The following is a 13,416-nucleotide window of genomic DNA, read 5'->3' on the forward strand; positions in this document are numbered from 1 at the left end:
CTTTATAAAATACTAGCCAGCTATTGGTGTAATCTCTATGAAATACTAGCCTGCTATTGGTGTAATCTTTATGAAAATACTAACCTGCTATTGGTGTAATCTCTATGAAATACTAACCTGCTATTGGTGTAATCTCTATGAAATACTAACCTGCTATTGGTGTAATCTTTATGAAAATACTAACCTGCTATTGGTGTAATCTCTATGAAATACTAACCTGCTATTGGTGTAATCTCTATGAAATACTAACCTGCTATTGGTGTAATCTCTATGAAATACTAGCCTGCTATTGGTGTAATCTTTATGAAAATACTAACCTGCTATTGGTGTAATCTCTATGAAATACTAACCTGCTATTGGTGTAATCTCTATGAAAATACTAACCTGCTATTGGTGTAATCTTTATAAAATACTAACCTGCTATTGGTGTAATCTTTATAAAATACTAACCTGCTATTGGTGTAATCTCTATGAAAATACTAACCTGCTATTGGTGTAATCTTTATAAAATACTAACCTGCTATTGGTGTAATCTTTATAAAATACTAGCCAGCTATTGGTGTAATCTTTATGAAATACTAACCTGCTATTGGTGTAATCTTTATGAAATACTAACCTGCTATTGGTGTAATCTTTATAAAATACTAACCTGCTATTGGTGTAATCTTTATGAAATACTAGCCAGCTATTGGTGTAATCTTTATGAAATACTAGCCAGCTATTGGTGTAATCTTTATGAAATACTAGCCAGCTATTGGTGTAATCTTTATAAAATACTAGCCTGCTATTGGTGTAATCTTTATAAAATACTAACCTGCTATTGGTGTAATCTTTATAAAATACTAACCTGCTATTGGTGTAATCTCTATGAAAATACTAGCCTGCTATTGGTGTAATCTTTATAAAATACTAGCCTGCTATTGGTGTAATCTTTATGAAATACTAGCCAGCTATTGGTGTAATCTTTATAAAATACTAACCTGCTATTGGTGTAATCTTTATGAAATACTAGCCTGCTATTGGTGTAATCTTTATGAAATACTAACCTGCTATTGGTGTAATCTTTATGAAATACTAGCCTGCTATTGGTGTAATCTTTATGAAATACTAACCTGCTATTGGTGTAATCTTTATAAAATACTAACCTGCTATTGGTGTAATCTCTATGAAAATACTAACCTGCTATTGGTGTAATCTTTATGAAATACTAGCCTGCTATTGGTGTAATCTTTATAAAATACTAACCTGCTATTGGTGTAATCTTTATGAAATACTAACCTGCTATTGGTGTAATCTTTATGAAATACTAACCTGCTATTGGTGTAATCTTTATGAAATACTAGCCTGCTATTGGTGTAATCTCTATGAAAATACTAACCTGCTATTGGTGTAATCTCTATGAAAATACTAACCTGCTATTGGTGTAATCTTTATGAAATACTAACCTGCTATTGGTGTAATCTTTATGAAATACTAACCTGCTATTGGTGTAATCTTTATGAAATACTAGCCTGCTATTGGTGTAATCTTTATGAAATACTAGCCTGCTATTGGTGTAATCTTTATGAAATACTAGCCAGCTATTGGTGTAATCTCTTTCAAAACGGTCAATTTGTGCATACCGACTTCTTTTTTTGCAACAACCATGATATTACACTTAGTCAATACTTTTTAAGAAACATCTACCTGTACGTGAACAGTTTAGCTGCCTTTATTATGTATACCTCATATTAGGTATTAGGTATATCTCTTATTTAGTACAACTGTCTTATAGGTACATTTTATAAGCATTACATTATTTACAAATCTTGCCAGTTCTTTATGACACCATGTAATTGCAGTTTTGATTTCCTCTCTTTGACAAACACATGAGAGTTTCAGAAGTTAAAGCATGTGCTTGGGGCAATTGTGGAACAAATATAAAGACCCCTTTCAAAGACAACCTTGCGAAGATAACCTCATAAAAATGCCCTTATCGAGACACTTTTTATTATCTATCCATGTAATCATATGGACAATATCAATGATAGTTATCCAATATAAATGTTCTCGCACATACACACATATACTAGAAAACACAAAGTGCTAGTAAACACAGTCAGTACTAACGGAAGACTTATTTCATCTGTGGGTTCGAGGTATCAAGCTGTTGGCCTGATAGGAGGACACAACCCACTGGCTGATTATATAGAACAGTGCCCCTTCCGCTCATCTGCTCGGCACCAGCTCTGTGCCAATACAAAACCATTCCACTGTCTAATTATTCTCCGCCATTATCACAGAGCAGTGACTCACTCCCCAGAGACTAGTACACATTTAGCTCAATATGAGGACAAGCCTGCATAGTACCGAACTTCACTAACCTCTTCTCATCCAAAATTATTTTCCTGGACTTGATTATGGCAATCAGGTTTTTACTGAAGCAAGGTTCATGAAGATTACTGGGTTCCTGTGTTGTTTTTAATATAAATAAAAGCATATTCTAGAATGTGATGTCCAAAAAACAACCCTGGGTAGTATTTGTGAGCTTTAAGAGAAACCGTCACAGTGCTGAAGCCAGCTGAGTAAGGAGACAAGCAGGACCAATCTGGGGGCCCAGTGGAGACAGCAGGAAGAGTGATCTGTGTGTATATGTTGTGCATTTAATGGAGAGAAATAAAAGGATAAGTGCATAGGGAGAAAGACAGAGGAACAGAAAGGGGCTATGGGAGATAGAGGGAGAGAGACACAGAAAGGGAGAAAAGACGGTTTAGAAAACCTGGTGGAAGCCAGTCAGATGGCCATTCCCTGTTTACAAAATAGACATGTCATGAAAGCAGAGTGTGTGTGTGTGTGTGTGTGTGTGTGTGTGTGTGTGTGTGTGTGTGTGTCTGAGAGAGAGAGAGAGAGAGAGAGAGAGAGAAGGAAAGAGAGAGAGAGAGAGAGAGAGAGAAAGAGAGAGAAGGAAAGAGAGAGAGAACTGTAGGGTTTGTTTCCTTGTTGAAGGAGTATTTCTTTTTATCAGGGAAGCCTCTGTATAGTGCAATTGTTCTGTGCTCTTGCACATTTGTTCCTTGTTCATACAGACAGTAGCGTACACTGTACAGAACAGTTCTGATCATTCAGTCACAGCTGCACTATTTATGTTGTCACCATTAGCATGAATATGTGGCTGTAATCTAGTGGGGTTCTGGAAATGCTCTCGCATAAAAGAACCTTCAATGAAGAATACCCCAAAATGTTGGGCCTCAAATTATGATATGAATAAATGCAATTTCAAACAAACTAGGACAAATTGTAGCTGATTATGGATGTGCACACTTTGCTTAAATAGAACCTTTATTACAACAATACCCATCTGATTACTGCCTTTTGCTTTTGGTCCAAATAAAATATTGGCCTCAGATTTAAACAGATTAGTTTCATTTGCCTTATTTTGCCATAAAACAAACAAATGAATATAGAATGTTGCCTAAAAATATTTACACCTCAAGACTAAAATACTAGTGATGGTGAATGCTTTTCCAAAATTCAATGGACCTAATATATAAACAAGAGTAAGTGAAATATTGGTGCATTCCTCTGAAAACAACAGATGCAGGACTGTTAAAGTTATTTCTATCTATGTCTATTTTAAACACATTTACAAATGGCTTTACATACAACAACTATTTTAAAAGAATGAGCAGATGACCCACCCTCCTTAAGACCCAGCAAGAGCTCTTCCTTCACCCTACAGGGCTGTGATTCCAAAGGACCCTGAAATAGGCACCACTCAGAGATGGATTTCGGAAGCTGTTGCCGACATCATTAGTGTGCCATTCTCCAAGGTCTTCACAATGAATCTGAATTAAACATCAAGCAACTCAATCAAGGTGTTCACATGCCTGTTGTGAGACCATACTGAAATGCTGCATGGCCTTCCTATGGTAATTAACACAGTTCTGAAAACCACTGCTTTATCCCTTGATAGTGTACCACATGTTAGAAGTGCGTGATGAATACCTTACATTCAACAGAAATGGACTCCTATAACATAATAGGAGTGAATGGGAAATTCAGAGAGAGAGATACAGGCAGAGAGAAAAAGACATGTACTTTGCATTATATACTTCAAACAGTCATGCCAATAAAAACATCATGTTTCAAAGACAGACAGAGAGGAGAATAAATTCACACAGAGAGAGAGAGAGAAACACAAAGAGACAATGTGGAACAAATTTAGAAAGAAAGGAAGAAATTCCCAGAGCCTCTGTAAGTCAACACCCTCATCAAGGATCCAAGGCATAGCTGCTTCAAGTAGCTGCACTTCCAGAAGTGCAATGCACCAGTTTCCTAAGTAATGCCTTTAGCACACACAGGCTTGGTCAACTTGGCAAACGATCACTTTTTTACACTATATGGCCAAAAGTATGGGGACACCTGATCACACTTCTAATCCAATTTAAATACCGAGGGCATTAATATGGTTCATTAACCATATAAACCATTTTAATCCCTGGTTCTGGGAGGGCTTTATTCAAGATTTTGGCATACTTCTGTGGGAACCTTTGACCAAAAGAACATTTGTGAGGTCAGGTGTCCTGTTTCTTTCTATCAGATTTGGAAATAGAGTGCAAAAAATATAGTGAAAGAGAGAAGGTCCTGACTACCACAGTGATTCAAAGCCCGAAGAGAAGAGTAGTCGACTCTGTCACTTTCCACATCCTCTGAGTGAAGCCTTACCAAAGACAAAAATAATAAAATAAATAAACACGTGAAGCAAATTAGTACACCTGTTTGTTTTCACAGAGACTATAAAGCAAAGAAGTCTGTCCCTTTCCAAGGCCATTGCTTTTACTGTTCCACCTGTCCCAATGCACAGCACCATACAGTTTAATATGTACACTACACAGTTTGATTACGCTAAACAACAGCAACTTCCATTGGTTATATAGTCACCACAAACAGTCTGTAGTAACAATATAGCTGGAGAATAATGGCTGACAATGAAATAGTGGAAAACATGTTTTGAGATGGGCTTTGAAGAGATCAAAGGGCAAACTCAAAGGTTTATTGTATACTGTTCCACAGCCTAGGAGACAAAACACTACAGGGTCTACACACCCACCAGAATCCAGTCAAAGGACAGGTGGTAGGTAGTACAGCAGACCTGAGGCCTGAGAATCTAGTAGAGTTAGGAAACCCAGTTTACTAAGACAGAACTACACTACGTGGGGCTATGAATGTTAAAAGGAGGAGCTTCAACTAAATATGCAAAAGTGACAGGGAGTCATCAAAGAGTGTAGCATGTAAAGACTTGGAGAAAGGTGAATGTATGATTTTTATTAGGAATGCCAATAAAGAGAGCGTTTCAGTAATGAAGATGGGATATTAGTAATGTTCAGTAATGCAAACAGGATGTTAGTAATGTTACTAATATTCAGTGATGAAGATGGGATGTGAGCATTGATCAGTAATGAATCAATGGATGTCAGTAATGGATATATTAGTAATGTTCAGTAATGTGGAGGGAATGTTAGCAATGTTCAGTAATAAAGCTGATTCTCAGTAATGTTCAGTAATAAAGCTGGGATGTTCAGTAACGTAAATAGGATGTTAACAATGTTCAGTACTAAAGCTGGGATACTCAGTAATGTAAAAAGGATGTTAGTATTGTTCAGTAATGAAGTCCTAATGGACTACTTAGGAAGGTAGTATCAAAGAGTATACCCTGACTGCAGATGAGAGAACACTAAAAGCAAAGCCATATCATTTTGTTACAAACAACCTTGAGCCATATAATAAAATTATTGTTTTGGCAGGATTATGTTTTAAAAATGCTTGAGTTCATCCACTGTTTAAAATATTGAATATATGAGAGTACAGTAGGGATAGCTGGGGTTCTCGCATATATCTCAGTGGTTTAACAGTGAAGGTCAAGTCAGTGATGGACCTGACCAAAGTAAAACATGTATACAAAGAAAAAGGTCCAAGAATGCATCTCTAAGGTCCACTGTAATGGCATCAATGACTAATTTATGCTTAAGAAAACAACAACAAATTAATGGCTATTAGTAATAGAGGTATTAAATAACAGTGTTAGTAATGCCAAGAGAGACAGACTGGACCATTATGGTCGACTGTATTAAACGCAGGTATTAAATCTAAGAGGAACACACTAAGGACACCAGCAGAGAGACGGAGATTGTTGAGGGTATCAAAAGGCTGTTCCAGTATTACATGATGTATGAAAACCAGATTGGAATGGTTTGAGAAGATTGCTATTGATTTAGAAAGTTGCAGTTGAGAAGCTAAAAGCCTTTTCAACAATTTACCTATAAATGTAAGATTGGAAAATAGGTTGGTGTTGTTCTAGGTTGGCTATATGGAGACCAGGTTTAAAAGGATTAGAAACAAGATCTGGGTTAATGAGGTAACAGTTAGGAAGAGAGATGGCTGAAAGACACTTATTAAGATGTCAGGTGGGGAGCTAGATCAAGCTAGCAGATAGAAGAATTCGATTTGGCTATAAGCTCAGACATGAAAAGATAAAATAGTTCTTCAGAGAGCCAATATCTGGGTACTTTGGAAAAAATAAGTAATTACTTTGTTTTTACTCCTTTGTTGCTGGTCAGAAAAGGAATAAAGAATATTCTTATCTTGCCTTATGATGAGGTAATTTGTTCTCTACTATTGTAGCCTCTAAAAGGAATCGTCTCCATAGGCAAATAAAAGAAGATTGATGGAGTTTTTACCTGTGCTTTAAGAGTTTGGTTTGGACTTTATGAAACAAAAACTGAACTCAGAAAGTCTGAAGTGACATTGGTGCTCTTTAATTGCACCAGCTGTGTCAGAGTTACAAATGGCTCCATAAAACCCATGAAAATAACAGTCAATTTAGATTGGACATCTGTTGTGAAAATAAATAATAAATCATATATATATATATATACTCTGTATATATGCCACTTTATTAAAGCCAACTACACATTCACTGGTCAGATTTTAGCTAGCACTGGCCTCTTATGGTATAAGCAATTGACAACAGGGCAGGTTTTAGCTGGTTGCATAGGCAAAGATTGTAATACCAGATTTTGACTTTTGTCAGTGTTGGACATAAAATAAGAAGAAAAGAACACTCCTCTACTTAATAAATAAAATTGTCCATAACTTCAACCGTCAGGCACAAGCCTACCTGTTCAGATGGCAAACAGGTTTGGTTTCAGGAAATGAGCATGCTTTCATGGAGACAAATATAATATGGTGCACACCAGCAAATCTTTTAGCTATTATTTGTAAATGTGTTTGTAAAAATGTGAATACAGAGCAATTAAAGTATGGAAGAGATACCTATCTGACACTTAAAAGAAAACTTAAAAGTCAGATCACTAATCACCAAAGAGTCTGAAATGACCGACCCTGCTCACTACTTGAATACAGTGTTACAATGGATGAACTCACTTTTGGGAGGTGTTAGGTGTGCAGCAAACAGACTCTGCTGCATGATATTACTGAGATGAGACGATTAACTGATTTTAGCTTGTCCTCTCACAAGGCCTCAAGGGGACAGTTGTGAGCATGGAGCAGACTCCGGAAGCAGCCAGTAGCACAGAGAAAGACAGGTTTGTTTGAAGTTCACTTGCAGTTAGTAACGCATGATTGGCAATGGCCTAGATTTACAGCAGTCTCCTGACTTCACTTGCCCCATATCTCGCAAGGGTGTCAGTCTGGCCCTGGAACATTTGGCAGAGAGCAGAAGTTTCTGCAGCCCATCAGAGCACTCTCCCCTCTCTCCTCTCTCTCTCTCTCATTCTCCTTCCTGTGATTGAGCTCCAGTTCGCTCCAGGATGTCCCTGTGGCAGCAATCTTAATCTTTCCATCTCCCACATACAGTGAACACAGAAACACAAATACTCGCATGTGCAAACACGTATGCAAGGGTGTGCGCACACATAGTGATATGAATGAACACCTGCTGAAAGAAAGACAGCGAGAGGAGGAGAGAGACAGAGAGGGTGGGGACAGAAAAGGACCTGGTCCTGGTTGTAGGTGAGAATCTTCTGGACCAGTGTGTTCTGGGGACTTAGTGTGTTCTAGTGTGTTTTCTGTAGGATCTGCTGGGTGCGGACAGATTATTGACACTTATTTACCTTTGAGTTTCATATTTGTCAAATGCTTGTCAGTGAAGCCCAAAGCTAAAATAAGTACAATTTAAAGAGGACAAATCATAAAACTACAATGTGTGCAAAAATATAGATTCTACAAGCTAAAAATAAAAATAAATTCAAAACATTCAAAACAAACACAAGGTCTGGGTTGGTTGGTTCATCACATTTGAGATTCTATAATTCTGCAGAAGACTGTAAGACAACTCAGAGCATGTCACACTGCGAGGTGGGTAAGAGTGGAACCAAAGTGCCTTTTCTCCATTAGCAGTAAAATGTTATTCTAACTTCTCAGCAGAAGTTTAGCACTCCATTCAATAAGGTCAAATTCAGCATGCACTCTACACTATAGAAATTATCAAGAAAAAATTTATTAATTATTTTTAATAATAATCATTGTTATGTTATCTTTTTCCTTAAAACACTTTAAAGATTTTTAAATTGAATGTAATCTTAAAAACACCCTGACTATACTGGGATTATTATTTGGTATTTGGTATAACTCCTTTTACATCTGGGTGCCCCCCCCCCCCCCCTCAACAGTATGCAAAGACTGCACAGAAAGTCCTGCAGTGACAGAGTCTGAATATGAAAGGTATCATTCCAAAACATAACAGAAGTACTGCCACACTGAGAGTGCAGTGCCAAATCTAACTCACAGATAGACCATCTTCAGACTGGTAGTAAATATGCATGTGAGTGTGTGTATGAGCAAGAGAGAGAGAGAGAGAGAGAGAGAGAGAGAGAGAGAGAGAGAGAGAAAGAGAGAGAGTGTGTGTGCATGTAATAAACAATGACCCCCAGTAAAGCAGACAAATATATGCATCATGTATAGATCCCAAACTTCAAATGTAGATTTATGGTGTTATCCACATTTTCATCTTCCTCCCATTCTCTCATTCCCTCTAAAATGTTTTAGCCCAAAAGGAAATTTGCCAAATGGCTACAAGATTGTATATGAGGATGGCAAAAAATAAAATAAAAGTCTTCACTTGTTGGCAAAAAATATTATAAAAGCTCCTAACTATTTGACAAGCCCCTGGGTGAAGCTTTGATTCAGTTTTCTGGGCTATAAACTAAAACGCGTAAAGACTACTTAGATACTGGGGATGGACTCGTGGGGATGATTTTTTTCATTTCACCTGCCCCTTACATACATCGATTTGCTGTTCACTCCCTACTCAGTGTGACAAAATGAATGCATCAGAGCATCTGCCCCCTTCTCGACCTTCCTATAGGCTCTGTGTCTCATGTATTACATCACTCTGTGTCTCGTGTGTGTGTGTGTGTGTGTGTGTGTGTGTGTGTGTGTGTGTGTGTGTATATATATATATATATATATATATATATATATATATAGACTCAAGTTTTCTATATTCTTTGTAAGGTCTTGCATGTGCTCATTGTGATACTGAACCTTATTTCCAGTCACTTTGTCTTATGTATTTTCTTTATGATTCATCTCTCACTGGTTTCACTTATTAAAATGCCCACCTGGCCCTGTGTATAAGTATAATAACCCTGTCAGCTTGGGTTTTTGACCTATCTGCCTGTTCTCACCATGTTTCTAGAAAGGTTGGAATAAAAGAACTCTGACAAACATTCATCTTTCTCAGCCTCGTCTGTGTTACAGGTCGACAATCATTGATAATATGTGATAAACAGATTTGGGTGATATCCCAGATTTGAATTTGTGGTGGGTTTTAAATATAGTTATCTTTCAAATGAGACTTCTCATGTACTAGTTTGTAATACATCTTATTATGTCCTACATATAATAAGATGGATTACTGTCTTAACACTGCTAATCTTTATGTAGGCATGCTCCTATCGGGCATCAACTTTCATTATTTGTTAATGTATTGATGTTTTTGCCTTATTCTTCTTTTGTATTTAAGCCACGACTATTGTCATCTCTAATCCCCTTCTACAAGCGCCCATGTTTGCCACAGGAGTGGGAAATAAATATATAAAACAGGGGCTTTAGCATGAAATGGTACACTTCAGGGTACACAAGCATGTTAGCACAGTGTGCAAAAAAGTGTGCAACTTTTTACCTACACACATGTGTGCCAGCAGCAATTGACATCAAAATTGTGAGGGAGAAACTAAATCAGGGATACAGTTTAAGTGACATAACACAATTCAGTTCCAACCAGATATGCTCATTGTTGGAACTGTGTTTGAATCCCCCATACTTCAAATACAGAGATGTGTTTTATAAACAGAAAATTACTGTGCGATGGACTCTGCAGCATCTCTAGAGCAAAGCACCGAAAACAGACCACTGGTACATGTATGTGGATGACACATGGGTGAAAATCTAGAGCCATGAAATAGTTCCATTTATAGATCACATTAATTCAGTGGACAGAAACAAAGATGATTGAGAATAGACTTCCTTTCTTAGACTGTGCTATAAAAGTGGGAGAAGAGGGGACCCTTCAAGCTGAAGTATACTGAAGCCAAGTCAAACCAACCAGTATCTCATTTCACTCATATTGCCCACTAGAATATTAATTGTTGCAATTCGTACTTTGCAATATCGTGCCAAGACAGTGGCCACACATTCCGAGGCTAGTCATAAGGGCAGAGAGAGTAGACAAAAACTGTACTCAAGTAAAAGTACTGTTACCTTAAAATAATAATTGCTCAAGTAGAAGTACAAATAGTCATTTAAATTATTACTTAAGTAAAAGTAAGAAAGAATCTGTTTAAAAGACTAATCAAGCAGCGAGTTACTTCATCATAACTCATTTAATAACACCAGGCAAATAAATGTAAATATAGATAGATAGATAGATAGATAGATAGATAGATAGATAGATAGATAGATAGATAGATAGATAGATAGATAGATAGATAGATAGATAGATAGATAGATAGATAGATAGTGTCACACATCCAGAAAATGTGCCTGTTTGCTGTTCATTATGTCAGTCTACTGTCCAGTTGTCTAACTTACTGAAGCTAAGCGATGGCACTCAGTGAACATCTTTAGGGATTTTACTATCCCTCCCACACTTGACAGGTTGTGTCGAAACGTACAAAATATTTTTTTTTTAATTTTTATGTAACTGGAGGGACATTGATGAATATAACAGTAAAAGTGCATTTTTGACCTCGCAAATGTACTCGAGTAAGAATATAAAGTACACTCTTTTAAAACAACTCTTAAAAGTACAGTTTGTTCTAAAAGGTACTTAAGTAAATGTAGCATGTTACTACCCACCTCTGCGTAAAGGACATATTTATTTTTATTTAACAAGCATTGAGACATTGTGGCTACCCAGATTGGGTGTTTACACAAAACACAAAAAGATACCTTAAAAAAAAAGGAAATGGATCAAAAGGCAAGAAGAAATCATGCATTCATTTTGTGTGGAGCATCCAAAATGTTCTGAAGGGTGTTCTCCAAGCACAACATCCCTGTGTATTTTAATCCTACGCACACACTACGACAGCGTTTGGTCCACGCAAAGGAGCCGATTCCCACACACGTTAAGAGCAACCGTGTGCTCTTACGCAGTCGTGTGCAGCAAAGGACGCGAGGCGTGACACAGAGGAGACACCAAGCAGCACATCACAACACAGACGAGTCGGCCCCAGCTCAGGACTCAGCAGTTCACCCACATCTACAACAAAAGGACCACAGGTACATATCTCAGAGAAGACAGAAGCTTTGAGAGAGGCCTTAAAGAGGCCATCTATGTTAAAATGCACTGACCCTCACTAAATAGAGGAGGGGCCCTGAGACACACCGTGTCCCCAGCCTATAATGCTGTTTTAAAACTGTAACTCTGCAATTTATGGAGGAACGGGCTTGCTCACAAGGGGTAGGAGAGGCTGGCAATACCGTGTTCTCTGCCAAGCACCCTTAAGGGATATTTTTGTAGTAGTCATCTGAGTTTAACATCTTGTGTTATGTGCTGATCATGCGACTTCTTTATGTGGATTTTTTTTCCAGAGTTACTTCCTGTCACTTTTTACAACTGATAATGGTGCTTGGACAAACACCAAAATGTCTTGCTTGTTTTTTAATTGTCCAGTGCTTTTATTAAATGTTGCTTAAAGTGTTTTATTTCCTGGAGGTTTTACAAAATGAACATACACAGACCTAAACAAATCTTATTTAAATTGCAACAATTTCAGTGTTATATCTCTTGTAGGTCTCATAATGCTATTCCATTTATTAATGATCAAAGTCAGCTCCAGTTTTTAATGAAATTGCATATTTTTAGGTGCATTTTGGCAAACTCCAAGAAGGCGCTAATGTGCCATTTAGTGAAGAATGGCCACTAGTATGAAGGCCTGATAGGTGAAGTGCTGCACTGATCTTGTCCTTCTGGAAGGTTCTCCCATCTCCACAAAGGAACTCTGGATCTCATTTCATCATGACCATTGGGTTTTTGGTTGTCTGTTTGAGCAAGAACCTTCGGCCCCCAGTTATTCAATTTGGCTGGGCAGTCAATCTCGGAAGACTCTTGGTGGGCCAAAATTGGGTACTTTCATTACCTCAAAAATATTCCCCAGATATTTACCTTGACACAGTCCAGTCTCACAATTCTCTGGACCCAGCTCTGTCATACACCAGCAGCTGTGAGGCCTCATGTAGACAGTTGTGCGCCTTTCTCAATTAAACTAAGCACAGGTAGACTCTGATGGGGTTGCATGACTGCTGACTGAAGAAAGTTGCACCAGAGCTTAACTATGAGTGTCATAACAAAGGGTCTGAATACTTATATGAAATTTCAATCATTTATTTTTTTTATGTTTACAAAACATAAAAAGCAAATTTTGCTTCGTTATTGGGTTTTGTTTTTAGACTGTAGACTATATTGTCTATAAACTAAGGAGAAAAAAAATATTATTAATTATTAAGAATTATTTTAAGAGTCTGAAACATCAAAACGCAGAAAACTTGAAAGGGTCTGAAAAATCTCAATAATATAATGTATATTATGTATTGGTGTGTGAGAGTGTGTGTGTGTGTGTGTGTGTGTGTGTGTGTGTTTGTGTGGGTGTGTAATGGATTAAGTAAATCTCAGGGGAATGTTCATTTAAATCATTTTTAAGAGACAAAATCATTATCATCATATATTTTTTTTCTATTTAAATAAAGGCCAGAACACATCAGGCTGTTGTCCTTCTGCACTCTCTCATCCAGCACGTTACCCTGCAATGTCTCCATGTCATGTCAAGGCTGCTCCAGAGTCAGTGATATTTCACGGCTCTGCCTTCATACTGGCCTCCTCTTTGAGAGGCACCAGCTGCTGGGAAACTGAAAGCC

This window comes from Electrophorus electricus, chromosome 21 (assembly GCF_013358815.1).
Source record: "Electrophorus electricus isolate fEleEle1 chromosome 21, fEleEle1.pri, whole genome shotgun sequence".
Taxonomy (NCBI): domain Eukaryota; kingdom Metazoa; phylum Chordata; class Actinopteri; order Gymnotiformes; family Gymnotidae; genus Electrophorus; species Electrophorus electricus.